Source organism: Camelus bactrianus, unplaced genomic scaffold (genome assembly GCF_048773025.1).
Source record: "Camelus bactrianus isolate YW-2024 breed Bactrian camel unplaced genomic scaffold, ASM4877302v1 HiC_scaffold_154, whole genome shotgun sequence".
Lineage (NCBI taxonomy): Eukaryota > Metazoa > Chordata > Mammalia > Artiodactyla > Camelidae > Camelus > Camelus bactrianus.
In genome coordinates this window covers 634,579-649,374 of record NW_027413924.1, presented here as the reverse complement: position 1 = coordinate 649,374, position 14,796 = coordinate 634,579, and positions in this window count along the sequence as shown.

The following is a 14,796-nucleotide window of genomic DNA, read 5'->3' as shown; positions in this document are numbered from 1 at the left end:
TGTTGCTGTTAATAGCAGGGTGTGTGTATCTTTTTGAATTCATTCTTCTTTTGTGGTTGGCTTTATTCCTTTGATAAGTATGTAAGTTTAAAAAGCTAAAGCTCTAAACCTTCCTGGAAACAATGAACAGTACATATATGTAAATTAAAAATATATGTGCAGTAAAAACATTTTAAAAAAATAAATAAATAAAAAAGAACGAAAGACAAGGAAATTAGCTATCAAGCCGTGAAAGACATGGAAGAAACTTAAAAGACATCTTACTAAATCAAAGAAACCGGTCTGAAAATTGTTACCAACTGTACAATTCCAACCAAATGACATCCTGGAAAAGGCAAAGCTCTAGAAACAATCAAAAGATCATGGTATCCAGGGGTTTGGGGAGAGGGAGGGAAGGAGGAATGAACAGATGCAGCGTGAGGGATTTTTAAGGCGATGAAATTATTCTGTAGGATACCATAGTGGTGGCTACATGTCATTGTACATTTGTCAAAACCCATAGAACGTACAACCTCAAGAGTGAACCGTCCTGTAAACTATGGACTTTGATGGATAATAACGTGTCCATGTCGGATCATCAGTTTTACCAAATAGGCCACACCGATGAGAGATGTTGAGGGGAGTGGAGGATATATGTGTGGGTGGGGAGGGCTATGTGAGAACTCTCTGTATTTTCTGCTCAATTCTGCTGTGAGCCTGAAACTGCTCTAGGAAATAAAGTCTATTAATCAAAAACAAAAACAGAAACAAAAACAAAACACCCAAATGAGGTGAACCAGGATTCAGTCATCCAAAATGGAGCTGGACGGCCAGTGGGAGGAACTTTGTTGCAGACATAGTCCTGTTTCAGGGAGGGGGACGTTGTCCCCTCCCTCTACACATCTTGAGTTCTCTGGGCTTGACTGATCCAAAAATGGACCCCAGACGGATCGTTGAGCAGGAGCGACAGGGAACCTACTGTCTTTCATTCAAGCACTCATGTGTCCCCGAAGCAGGCAGCTTTTCTCCGTTTTAGGACAAGAAATCAGCCCTTTGTGCGAAATGGGCCGGGCTGAGAGCCTTTGGTTTTGGGTGACCCGTCCGTGAAGAATCGAGACGGAGTTTGGGTTTTGGGGAGGGGGGGAAGCCCCTGAAAGAAGTCACGAGGTTGGTTGGTTTCTCTAGGCTTCCGGGGCCTGAAGGCTCTCAGTGGGTGATCAGGGTGTTTTCCTAAGTCCAGATGCAGGGAGGGCACCCTCCACGGAAGTGATCGATTTCCCGCTTTCAGGGAGACAGAAAGAAGAGTCTGAGGGTCCCTCTTGCGTCTGCTGGCCCCTCGGCTTCTTCGGTCACTCTCATTTCTAACCCATCCGTGTGCCACGGAGGCACATACATGTTTGGGGTGGCCTCCCCTGGGTCCCGACACCGGCATCAATGGGGGGAGGGGGGGCATGAGTGGTCAGAACTGTATCAAGCTCAAGGGCACCACCAACCGGTTTCAAAAACAAATCTGCCAGCAGCTGCTAGCCGCAGCCTGGTCGTTTCAAAGTTCCCGCCTTGCTCTTGTGGTGTGTTTTCTTTCGTTTCCCCTTCTCCACTTGCCCCGTGGGGTAGTCTGATGACACACACTTCCAGTGCTTCTTTCTTGCATCTGTGTCTCCTGGGCTGCAGTCCTAAGAGCCCCCCCCCCCCATCGCCCCCGCCCCCCCCCCAATCAACTCGTTTCTTTACCCTCCACCAGGTCTCCTGGCTTGGAAATCTCGGCTCACAGCATGTGTCTCGTGTCCTCTCTGAATTCACGGGCCCAGCCATCCACCCTAAGGAGACGGAGGGAGGGAAGGAAGGTTTTGACCTGGCGACCTTCCTTGCCGGCATCCTCCGGATTTGGGACCCTTCAGTGCGCCACCTGCCACCCGCCATACCACTCTCACCCTGAGGCCTAGCCCTCGGGGCTCCGTCCACGCGGAAACCTGAACGCGGACGGACCTGGACGGTGGGCGGGGTGGGGGTGGGGGTGTGGAGGGGCTTGCTTCATCACTGCCGGAACCGTGGAGGCGACCGGGACAGACGCGTCCTTCAAGAGGTGAAGGGACACGTAGCCCGGGCTAGGTCCGTGCCACAGCATGTGATTTGGCTCTAAAAAGGAAACCAGGGACCCGTGGAGCCGAGAGACCTGTGGGAGACAGGCGGGGCCGTTTCTGCGTGCCCCTGACTCCCTGAAAGAAGCCAATCTGAAAAGGTGGCATCCTGTAGGGTACCGGCTCTGGATGACATTCATTCTCAAAAGGGCAAAAGCCCCAGAGAGGGTGAAAAGATGAGTGGGGTCGGGGGTGGTGGTGGTGAAGGTTGTCTGTGTGGGTGTGTGTGTGTGCGGGTGTGTGTGTGTTGTGGCGGGGGGTTGTTGATGAATAGGTGGAGCACAGGGGACTTTTAAGCAGCGAAACTCTCCGGTAGGTAGGTCCACGATGGGATGAAAACCAACGTGTTGGATATGGCAATACCTAAGATGGGGTGAACTGAAAGAACCCTTCTGGGTGTCCCGCCCCTCAGCCGAAGTTTAAAGTCCTTCCTAAAGCCAGAAGGTAAAGACACACGAGAGCAATCTGAGGGGCCATCGCTGAGGAGTAACAGCGAGGCCAGTGAATCCAGTGAAAGACTGACTGACGTGGGGGCCTGGGTCCCTCGGCTCGACCCCCTTCCCCGGGAAACCGAAGCCTTCGACGCAGGGATGCGCTTTGACACGCTTCTGTCTCATCGGAGAAGGCTTCTTCTGCCTGGCATTGCGTGACGGGGCCGAGAAACCCGTCCTCTCCTCCTCTGCGTGAGGTAGCGGTCGCTCCCGCCTTTGCGCAGCGTTGAAGAAAGCTACCAGAAACACGGTTCTGCGTTTCTCTCGATACCGTGGGCGAGCGTCACGGCTTTTCCTTGCGTTCCACCATGCAGTCAGATAGCATTCTCAAAACTAAGCGTGCCATGCAAATTTTCCTTTTCCTTTTTTAAAGTGACTGTCAAGAACTTAGGCAGCATCGAGTGAAAACGTTGGGCACCTTCATCTCTTGGTTTGTATGGAGCCAGCTAGGTCATCAGACCCACGTCACCATGATTTCTGAATTCTAAGATCCTTTCCAATCCATGATATTGTACATTCCTGGGTCATGGGATGTCACTATGGCTGATCAGGTCAAAGGGAATGTGTCCCTCCAGAGCGCTTATTAACACGTCAGTTTATTTAAACGACAACAAAGGAAATTCCCTTCGGGCGATATTCATTCCACACGCTAAAGGAAAGCGATAGGTTGTGTGCCTGAGCCCACACAGTGTGACGCAGGAACGGGGTGGGGGTTGAGGGAGGAGGAACTCTGGCTAGTGTCCGGGACCTAACGGGAGATAGAGTGGAGGATTTTTGCCCTTCTTCAGGGACAGGGTGAATCGGCCCGAGGTTGACTTGTGCGCTCAGAAAGAGGGCCTTTACCGGATGCCCCGAGCAAGCAGACTTTTCTTTTCTTCTTCTTCTTTTCTTTTTTCAGTTTTATTGACATAGGTTTGACATACAGCCCTCTATCAGTTTCGGGTGTACAGCACAATGATTTGACTTCCATAGACTGTGAAGTGATTATTAGGTAACTTTAGTGACCAGGAAACAACGATATGTTAAAAGGGGGTTTAATCAACAGAACTGCTATTTCTGATGATCATCTATTCCTAAGAGAAAGGACAGATGAACACTCCAAAATGCAGGAAGTGCATAGTCACAGAATGATGAACAATCTTTACCCGTGCCGACGTTTTGACGCCAGGATACGTGGAAAGCTGAAGTTTTAGAACATAGAAATATTTGGCTCTCCATTTGACCTGGAAATCTCCTTGTTGGAAAGAAGCTAATTTCTCCTCCTCATCCTCGTCCTCCTCGTCCTCGTCCTCGTCCTCGTCCTCCTCCTGCCTTTTTAACTAAAAAAATAAAAAAATAAAATAAAATAAAAATTTTTTAACAAGAAGTTTTTATCTTTTTGGAGGGGGGACGGGTCATTAGGTGTCTTTATCTACGTTTCAATTAATTATTTAGATTTATTATACGTTTTCAGTGGTGGTACTGGGGACTGAGCCCAAGGCCTTGTGCATGCTGAGCACGCACTCTACCGCAGAGCTCTACGCTTTCCCAGAAAGGAGCAAATTTCTAAACATAGAACTGGATGAGTAGGTCAGCTTTTTGATCTCATAGAAGCAGCGGCCCAGTTCTCTGGGGGGAACCCTCCTTATCTTGTCCATCTCGACAACGTCAGAAACGTCTGTCTGCATAGCCCACAGTGGCCAGAGACTGAGGCCAGGGGGCTGAATCAGGTAGAACCTGAAACCGAATGGAAGAAACAAACAAACAAAAAAGGGTGGGGAGGGGCACGCGGAGGCCTTTTTAAACGTACACACTGCTGCGTGGTCTCCCTCGTCGAAACTCTAATTCGCAGCCTTCTTAAGGAGAAATATACACCTGAAACGTCTTTTTTCCACACAGAGTTTAAAAGCTTTCACCCTCTGAGCCGAAAAACCTTACCCGTCCCATCGGTTCTTTCTGAGTGAGTGGGTTCTCTAGTGTCCTACGCGTCTGCTGGGAAACAAGCTGCTGGAGAACCAGCAACTAGAAACCAAGCTGCACCAGCATTTCCATGAGCGTAAAATCTTACATTCACACTTACTTGCTTAAAAATGCACACGCCTGCTTTGTTTTCATGTTTTACACAGTCGATGACCTATAACATGTATGATGCTCAAGAAATTGTGTGAGGGGCAATCCTGAGATTGACCGTGAGGGCGCAACAGATGGCAGATATTTCCTTAGGGTAAAACAATGGACGGTCATGGGAAGCCAGATCATCCATTAACAGAACTTGGTTCTGGCAGGAAAGCATGTGGTTTAACCCCGGGGAAATATTTGCTATCTCGAGATGTCCCAGAGGCAATCACAGGATACACTTAGAAATTTTGCATCCCCCGAGGAGGGTGATTGTTCCTGGAAGGGATAGGCCTGAAATGAATCAGTTAGCCAGCAAGCAGAACTTCGTGCTTCTGGCATGAAATATCTAAAGCCCCACCTCTTTGATCGCATTTCTTTTTTTTTTCCCTGAGCCGTATACTCCCAATAAACAGGATGTCGACCAGGCTTTTGGCACTCTAGATCCACGAGACCTTGAGTCCCCTGGTCCCATTTTCGCTCTTTACTTGGTCTCTTTGTTTCTTAATTCTTGCGTCGCCCGTCCTCAGACACGGTCCCGAGCTGCGCTGGACGCAGCACCCGTCCTACCCGACTCGTGAGTGACCTATAGTTTTTAAATGAAAGCTACAAAATCTCTGGTCATGTCGATCTGCTGGTCTCGTCTGTATGAGACAGGGCAGTACCTGAGTTTCAGAGACACACACAGACACACACACAGACACACACACACAGACACAGACACAGACACAGACACACACACACACACACACACACACACACACACACACACACACACACACACACTCTAAAGGGAACAAAGAACAAAGAAAGATAGAGAAAGAAAAAGAAAAAGGCTCAGGGGAATAAAGGATTCGCTTGCTCTCTGTGACATGACCCAGTAGACCTAGTTGTCACGAGACAGGAAGCTCAACCCTCCGTGTTTACATTATCTGTTCCTGAGCTTTCTTGCAGAAAATTCTCATGCGTTTCTTTCCCCTCACGGAAGTCTTCTCTATTCCCCACAGAGCCTGGGGCGATGGCTCTTCACCCTGGAGCCGCCTGCGGCCGATCCAAGATATCGGATGATTTGTGGAAGTGATCAGTGATCCTGAGACAAAGCCCTTCCTTTAGGTAGAAAAGCATGGCCCCTGCTGCTCAGGGAGCTGGCACTCCCCCTCCCTCTCCCCTCATGCCACCTTCTCCTTTGTGCACAAGCTATCGCTTTCGCAAAAGAGCTTGGCTTGCCTGAGAGTCTTGTGGAAGCCATCCTCATTTCTATGGTACTGCCGTCCAAGGATCTGGAAAGGGCTCGGTCCCATGTATGCATGTATGCATGTAGGCACTTGTGTATGTCCCCGGCTTGTAGGCCTGGCATGTTTCTTCCTCCACATACACTTGCCAGAGTTCATTCATGAAAGAGCTCTATGGAACTGGTTTTCAAGGGAACATGCAGGCAGGGAATGCGAACAGGAAGGAACCCAAATGTTTTCCTTCAGGTTGACATGATCTAGGACAGATCCTTTCATCCAGAAAAGCAAATGTCAAGGGATCGGTCTCGTGAAAAGAGCCATGTCTTGATTGTGACGAGCAGCATTCGAGGTGAAACTTTTCGCCTCCCTAGGTTTACCCCGAATCCATTAAGTTCCTGTGGGTTATCTCTGTCATGAAACGTGTCAGCCAGGAAAAAAAAAAAAAAAAAAAAAAAAGAGTCTGGGAGCGATGGTTGGCTCGGTCTCAAGTCTCAGGAAGTGTTCACACCCCAAGCAGTCCGAGGGGGTAGTGTGTGTGTGTGTGTGTGGGAGGCGGTCCATCTCTGAAAAATTGGTGCCTCCTCCACGTAGTTTTTGGTCCCTTGCAACTGAAGCATCTGGCGACGTCCCTGGAATGTTTAGATCGTTTCCAAAGAAGATGAGATACGGAAGCGTTCGTTCCTGGCTCCATGAGTCGAAGGGGACGTGCTTTAATATCTTTCTGACAGAAAAGACTCGAGATCTGTCAGTGTGTTGGCCGACATGACTGGTATACCTTCGGAGGATGGATGGACCTACAGACAGACAGACAGACCGGAATACATACATACTTACTTACATACGTACATATGTAAACATACAATACAATACAATACAATACAATACAATAAAACAAAACAAAATGAAACAGAATAAAATAAAATAAAATAAAATAAAATAAAATAAAATAAAATAAAATAAAATAAAATAAATTAAATTAAATTATATTAAAATAAAAGGATGCTGTGAGGAGAAAGTGTCTGTTTCTGGCTAGGACCAAATCGTGTCCCTACGTGGACCGGTTGGGAAAGACTGGTGTCCCAGATGGTTCACCGTGACTTCCTCGTGAACATTTGCTGTGACCGATTCGGGCTTCGGAACAGTCACGGTCTCGTTCTGAGGAACGTCTCCTGGAAAGCATGTGGAGACCGTCTTCGTCTGCCGTCCTTAGGAAACGTTCCAGCAGAGCGGGTGTCCGAGAGCCTCTAGGGGCGATGGCTATGCTTCGTGGACGTCTGTCCCTCTTCAGGCCGAATTTCGTGGAAGTATGCTGATCTGGCCAGCCGACAAGTCTGAATGGGGGTGATTTTTTGGTAGAAATGCGCGTCCTTGGAGAGACCAGGGGAAGGGGAGCATGTCTCAGTGGAAACTCTCGTACAGCGTGATAGAGATGAGAATGCGGTTCTGTGTCATCATCTTTGCGTGCTTCCCGCCACCCTCCCCCTCCCCGCCCCGCCCCGCCTTCCACTGATACGCTGGGCCACGTCACGCGTGCTTCGAGTTTTCTCCGATGGTTGGCCAACGCTCTTCCGACTCCCGTTGCCCATGGTTCTCCCGCTTTGGACTTGGCATCCTCGAGAACCAAAGCCGCCCTTTCCCTGAAGCCCCGCCGAGCCGGGCTGAGCAGCTGGACATCTGCTGGAGAGAGGTCACTGCCGTGTCCCCTCTCGAGACCCTCCTCCTGCCCGTTGCTGTGGAGGCCACTCAGAAAGTTGAACCCGCATGCGTTTTTCAGGCCACCCGAGCCTCTTCGAGCCCGATGCCTAGACATCTTCCTGACTGGTGGCGCTCCGGACTCACACCCTGGGTTTCTCGTTGGCTTCAGCCACGGACCTTTGTCTTCCTGGAACGAAAGACCAGACCGGTTTCATCAGGTGGAACCACCTGCCTGGTGGCGGGACTGTCGTGGAACCCTATGGACCACCCCGAAGTGTATATGCAGCCCAAGGGCGATCTCTCCAGTTGAACAACCATCGAGGCCCAAAAGGACCCCTGCCCCGGGAAGAAAGAAACTTTGACCTTGACCCTTAGCTGCCCGAACGAGAATTTGGATCAGGGTTGGGTAGGGTGATGGAGATCTCCCTTGGCACAGTTCCCGTGTGCGGGACTTTCAATGACTCTGTCTTCCTGAAAGGACACCCGCCCCCTGAACACGCTGTCTCGTCATCAGTTTGTTTCCACGAGGGACGAACCGTCATTGTGTGCACGACAAAGTTGGCCGCTGCCTGTTTGGTCCGCCATCGCCCCGTAAGGGACCGACGAAGTGTGCGTCGTGACCAGTGACCGATTTCGGAGCCCGTGGGTGGTGGGCGGGTGTGTATCTGTTTTCCAGGTCACGCGCGACGCGGTGTGTCGTGGTGTGGCCCGCCCGGCCACCCCACCTCCCTTCCCCCATGGAAAATCAAGGGAGAGTATTGCCCGAGACAGACGAAAGTGCAGCCACGAAACCTAAAAGGATGACCCTGGATGTCAACTTGGAGGTGGCTAGGAGACAGCTGAGCATGCATAGGATCACACTGCACTGCCACCGTGTGGGATGCCGCACATGTGTCGCCGTCGTGGTTTTCATCTCCTCCACCTATTGCCCTCACCTACATCCACTCTTTATCTCACTGAACTCTTTTTTTTTTTTTTTTTCCGGTAAGACAGTGAGAATTTTCTCTCTCTCTCTCTCTCTCTCTCTGTCTCTCTCTCTCCTACTCTCTCTCATAATTGACCTGACAATGGGATGTCCGTTTTCACGTGTCCAACATAGCGATTCGGGATTCTTCCATGTTCCACGATGATCACCGTGGTGAGTCTGGTTACGGATCCGTCACCGGACAGCATCATGACAATAGTATGGATTGACTCTACTCGCCCTGCTGTCCATGACCTCCCGTAATTTGTGTATTTATTAATTGGAGTTAACTGGAAGCTTGTACTTTTTCCTCTCCCTCACCCATTGCACTCATTGTTCCTTCTTGGTATCCATGAGCCTGTTTCAGCTTCCTTGCATGTGTTCCTGCGTATTGTCTTGGGGATTCTGCCTCGAAGTGACAACATCCCTCTCGGACTTAAGTCACTTAGTTAACATCATCCCCTCTAGGTGTAGGTCTCTCCAGACCACGTGGCACTGTCCATTCGTCCATCCGCGGGCCCGTAGTGGAACTGCCGGGTCTTCCAGGAGTTTTCTGTGGAATGTTTTGAGGGACTTCTGTCCTGTTTTCCCTAATGGCTTTCCTCCACCTCCGTTTCGCCCTCTCCCCCTCGCCCCCACCACCAACCCCTGTTCCGTGTTGCCTTCTGTCTTCTGTCGGAGAGCGGATTCTGTCAGGTATGAGTCGAGAGCTCTGTGTCCGCCCGCCAGCCCGCCCACCCGGCCCCATCTCGAACGGTGGTCTCTATCACGTGTTCCGTCAGGAGCAGGCACTTTCTGCTTGTTTTTGGAACTTGCTGTCGAGATTCCAGGTTCTGGGCCTGTCCGGATACCTCTTAGAAACGGAAATGCGTGCGTTTTCCCCTTTTTAAAATTGTGTTCGTTTGTTTACTTATTTATTTATTTATTTACTTACTTACATTTATTTATTTATTTAGGCCTTTTTTTTTTTTTTTTTTTTTTTTTTTTTTTTTTTTTTTTTGGTTCTTGCTGCTGTTGTTGCTTTCGGTGGTTGTTTGTTTATTCGGGGAGGGGAGGTAATTCGTTTCTTTTGCTGGTTTGTTGCCTGACTTAGTGATTGCCTGACTTACCGACTTCCTTATTTACTTGAACGGAAGTCCTGAAGATCGAACCCTGCACCTTGCGCGTGCTGGGCAGGCACTCTGCCCCTGAGTTCTACGCTCCATCCTCCCCCCTCGCCCCCTCCCCCATTTGGGGGAGGAAAAAAAATAATTTTTTTTTTCTTTTAAACTGAAAACGTCCTTTTGGGTCTCCCGCGCGTGTTTCATCCCTGGTTTTCTGGCTTCTAGGAGGTGGAGTTGACCGAGTTCTTGGGCTGTTGAGGAGAGGAACCCCTGATGGGCTGCGGTTGTGCTTTTTCTACGGTGTTTTTGTTTTTGTTTTTAAACCCCAGAGTAGTTCTACAACTTGATTTCCCTTTGGTGGTGGGTTTTGTCGTTTGTTTTCATGTTTCCTTCCTTTCTTCCTTTCTTTCTTTCTTTCTTTCTTTCTTTCTTTCTTTCTTTCTTTCTTTCTTTTTCTTTCTTTCTTTCTTTCTTTCTTTCTTTCTTTCTTTCTTTCTTTCTTTCTTTCTTTCTTTCTTTCTTTTTCTTTTCTTTTCTTTTCTTTTCTTTTCTTTTCTTTTCTTTCCTTCCTTCCTTCCTTCCTTCCTTCCTTCCTTCCTTCCTTCCTTTCTTTCTTTTCTTTCTTTTTTTTTTTTTCGGATGGGGCTACAGTTTCCTTGTCCACGTTGACTGTGTCAAACACACGCACCGACACACACACGCACACCCAGACACGCGGATGCGCATGCACAGTGTTGCTCTGTGTAGATGCACTGAACCTCGATTTACCGAGCGGGTGGCTATCGACTCGCCCCCCCGAACCCCCGCCCGCATTTTTTTGTTTTCCCTCCTCCTTCCTGCGGTTGTGGTCAGCCGTGCTGACGTCCGTGTTCTCACGACCGACCGCGAGTGCGTTTTCCCCAGGCGCCCGTTTGTTGTCTTTGGGCTTTGTCGCGATCTGTGCCGAGATCGATTTCTCTTTCCGCTTCGATGGGGTTCGCGGTCTTCATCCTTTCTTTTCTAGCTTCTGGGCTTTGCCTGTCTGCTTTCGAAAGACCTCCCGCATTCGAGAGGACGGACTCCAAAGCCGATTCCTGCGTTGTTCTCTGAGCGCTCGCCTGGTTTCGGTTTGCCAGCCCCCGCCTTCCCTCCCTCTTCCCCTCCTCCCCTTCCCAACCTCCCACCCGGGAACCCGGGATCTCGTCCTGGTCGCTCTGGGCCACCCGCGGCGTCGGCCCCGGCCCCGCCGGCGTGTCCGTGTGATCTCCCCCGCCCGGGGAATCGCGTGGGGAGCGCGTCCCCTTCGCGGCAGCCGCCCGGCCGGCCGTGTCTTGCCAAACCCCGGCTCCCTCCGTCCTCCCCGCCCTGATCTGTTGCCGGGGTCGCGTCGCGCCGCGTCGCGTCGTGTCGCCTCGTGTCGTGCCGTGCCGTGCCGTGCCGTGCCGTGACGAGGGTGAGCGGGCTCCGAGGCGGACGCCACGGGGCCGCCCGGCGCCTCAGTCCGGGACGAGCTCGGGCGTTTGGGCGGCCGGCGGCGGTCGGGATCGGTTCCGGGGACGTTGGCGACGGTTGTCGGGCGCCATCTGGCTGCCGCTCTGAGATCGTCCCTCTTCTCCCGAGCGTCGGCGACCTCGGCAAGGGATGGGGCTCGGCGGCGGGGCCCGAGGCAGACTTCGGGGAGGCTGGCGACACCGGCGGTGACAGTCCCCGTGGCGCTGAGCCGCGGGCGCGTCCTGCTCTCGGCGCAGATTGGACTCGCAGGATGATGAGGGGGTGACTGTCGCCGCGCTCCCGGGATCTCGTGTGCCGGGGGAAGCCGTGTGGCCTGGCCTGGTCGACCAGCATCCGCCTGTGCCCCTCCAGCCGCGGAGACCGACCCGAGCCGATCGGACACGGCCTGCGCCTTGCCGCCGCGGGGGAAAGGGAGAGAGTGTCCCGCGCCCGGGCCGCCGGCGGCTAGGTGGTCAGGCCCTCGTCTGCGTCCCTTGGACGACTGCTCGTGAGGCGAGGAGCGGCCCGGGCCCAGTGCGGTGAGGCCGGGGACGGGCGCGCTGGGGTTCCCGGTCGTCGGAGGCGCCTCCTTGGATGAAATGTTTTCTGAGTCCCGATGGATCCGGAGACGTGGCTGGGCCGGCCCCTGTTGGCGCGGGAGGCCTGGGAGGGGGTGCCCCCCGGCCCGTAAGCCTGCCCGCGTGGGTTCCGGTGGCGTTGGAGGGACCGAGACTTCATCCGGACTCGGGGACCGGCACGGGGGCGTCCTGCGAGGGATGTGGGGGAGGCAGGCTTTCCCCGGCCCGGGGCCCGGTGCTCGGGAGCGGTCCCTCGTGGGGGGCCCTCTCGTCGGAGGCGCCTCTGTGGCATCTCCCCGAGTCCCCGGCCACGCGGGCGAGAAAAGGGCAGGGCGTCCCCGGCCTGATCCCGTCTCCCTCTCGTCCCTTCCCATTCCCATTCCCATTCCCATTCCCACTTCTCCTCCTAAGCCTCCTCCTAATCCCCCTCCCCTCTCCCCTCTCCCCTCTCCCCTCCCCCTACCAACCCCCCCACCCCGGTCGATCAGATGGCCCCCGAGAGCTTCGGGGCTGCCATTTATGGGGGTAGGGCTGGGGGCAGGTGGCCGGACCGAGGTCCCGGGGTCCCCCCTTGCAAATCGTGGACCCGCCCCGTTTCTGGGCGCTGTCATTTTTCCTGTCGTGTTGGGCATTTTCTGCCAGCAGATAGGTGCTGACACGGTCTTCCTCGGTGTCTGTCACCGAGTGTTGGGTCTCCGGACGCGTGCGGGGCTCTGGGCTTCTCTCTGCGTGAGCCCTGGCCTGGTAGCCGACTCCGCTTCTGACACTTGAGCCGCCCGCCCGGGCCTGCGCGCCGGCTCTCGTGTGTGCGTCCGGCTGACGTGGCCCGTGGTGCCACCTCCGGTCTCTGGTGGCCCGAGGGCGGTGGGGTGAGGTGGCGGCGTGGGTCTTTTACCCCGTGCGCTCCCCGCCGCAGGCACCCGGTGGTGGCCGGCACGACCCCACCCCCGTAGGCTCCGTGCCGCGTGTCAGGCATTCCCCGCCTGGGGTCGTTGGCCGCTCTCCTCGGAGAGGACTGAGGAGTGGGTGGCGCCTGGCGAGGCTGAAGCAGGCCCCTCTGGTGGTTGTCCTCGCCGGGCCCTCCCCTCTGGGGCCTCCCTGCCCCACATGGCTGGCTCGCTCGCTCGCTCGCTCACTCACTCACTAGATCGATGTGGTGAAGTCATGCTCCCCCGGGCCGGGCCTAAGCCGCGCCAGACGAGGGACGGGGACGTTCATGGCGAACGTGGCTTCTCTTCTCGTTCTGCCTGCGGGCCCCTCGCCTCTCCTCTGCCGCCCGTGGGTGGCGGGGGGAAGGCAGGGGTGCGGACTCCGGCCCGACCTCGGTCTCCCGTGCCTTGTGGTGTCGGCGGGGCCGGGGTCTTGTGACGCGGCAGACACTCTCGCCTCCTCGCCTGCTCGGCGTCCTGTCTCGCGAGCGGCCCTCCCCCGCGGCGGGGGAGGGCTGCCCCGCCGCCACGCCACGTACCCCCTCGTCGGGGTGTGAGCGTGTCTCGCCTTGGTCCTCTGCGGTGCCCCTGGAGCGCTCCAGGTTGTCCCTCAGGTGCCCGAGGCCGAGCGGCGGCATCGCTTCCCGTCCCCAGCGAGTCCTCTCGGGTAACCCCTGCGGTGGTCGTGTCTCCCGAGCGCCTCTCTTGAGGCGTGGGGGAGGGGTCGAGACGGTAAGCGAGGCGTGGCCGCTCCCCACCCTCGGTGGGGCCGGGGCCGCCTCCTGAACGTCAGTCCTCACCCTGTACCGGGGGGGGGACTGACGTGGCCGGGCGCACGCCGGGTGGGTCCCCCTCAGCGGGGTTCGCGCCCGGGCGTGGGAGCGATCGTGGTGGGGCCGGGTGATGTGCCGGTGGGGGGCGGGCGTCTGTCCCGTCCCCACGCGGTCTTGGGTGCGTCTCCTCGCGAGGTGGCACGCACGGGTTCTCCCCGGTCCCGACCGCGAGCGCTCGCTTCTTGGCCCGCTGCTTACCCCTACCGCAGACCCCTCCTGCCCAGCCGAGCGCTGGCGTACACGTCGGAGGGCTTCCGTAGGCCTGAACGGGGCACGCTGGGTGGGGGGCGATGCGCCCTCGGTGAGAAAGCCTTCTCTAGCGATCTGAGAGGGGAGCCTTGGGGGCACCGGACCCCCCAGCCGCCGCTCCTCCATCCAGAGCGTGCAGTCACTCTCCACGGGGAGCGACTGCCGCGGCGTGTGGGCAGGGCCCCGTCGCTTTGGCGTGTGGGCTGCGCTGGCCCCGCGGTGGGGCCGAGTGCTGTTCTTGGCCTGCTGTGGCCCGCGCCTCCCCCCTCCGAGTCGGGGGAGGGTTCCGCCGGGCCGGGCCCGGCGTCTGGCGCGGGGCCGTGCGAGCGCGCGCGCGCGCTGTGCGTGTGCGCGGGCTTGGCCTCCCCGGCGCGTGCCGTGGGGGGAGGGGGAAGGCGGTCCACCCCGACTTGGGCCCCCCCCACCAGTCTCCGCGCCGCGAGGAGCCACCCCACCTGTTCCGGTCCCGAGACGCAGCCACCGGTGGCGGTGCGTGGGCCACGGGTCGGGCCGCCTCGCTCGGCAGCGTTTCCCCGGGCCGCGAGGCCTGGGGGCGAGCCAGACGAAGCTGGGTGGCGGTGGTGGACGGACAGACGAGACGCAGACGGACGAGTGAGCGAGTGGAAGGGGCTACCCTCTGGAATGGGGGTGTTTAGCCTGCTGCGCGCGAGTCCCGGCGGCGAGCGGGGCCGGGGTGTGGGAGGAACCGCCGAGGGTTGGCTGAGGCCGGCCGGCGTCCTGGGCGTCGCGGGGCCGCCCCCACGTGTGGGGGTGGTGGGATCCCGCGGTGGTTTCCCCGGCGGCCCGGTCGTGTCTCGAGATTTCCCCTTCCCTGGGTTGGTGCCCGCCCGCACCCACGACCCCTGCCGGCCGTCGCTCTTGCGCGCGAGCGGCCCCTCCTCGTCGCCGCCGCCGGCCCTCCCCTGCCCTGCCAGGACCGATGGCCGCCCGCGCCGAGCCTTTCCCCCGCCGACCCCCCCCCGTCCTGGGACCAGAACGTGGCCTCACCGCGTTGTGGGGTGCTGTCCCTCCCCTGGAGGC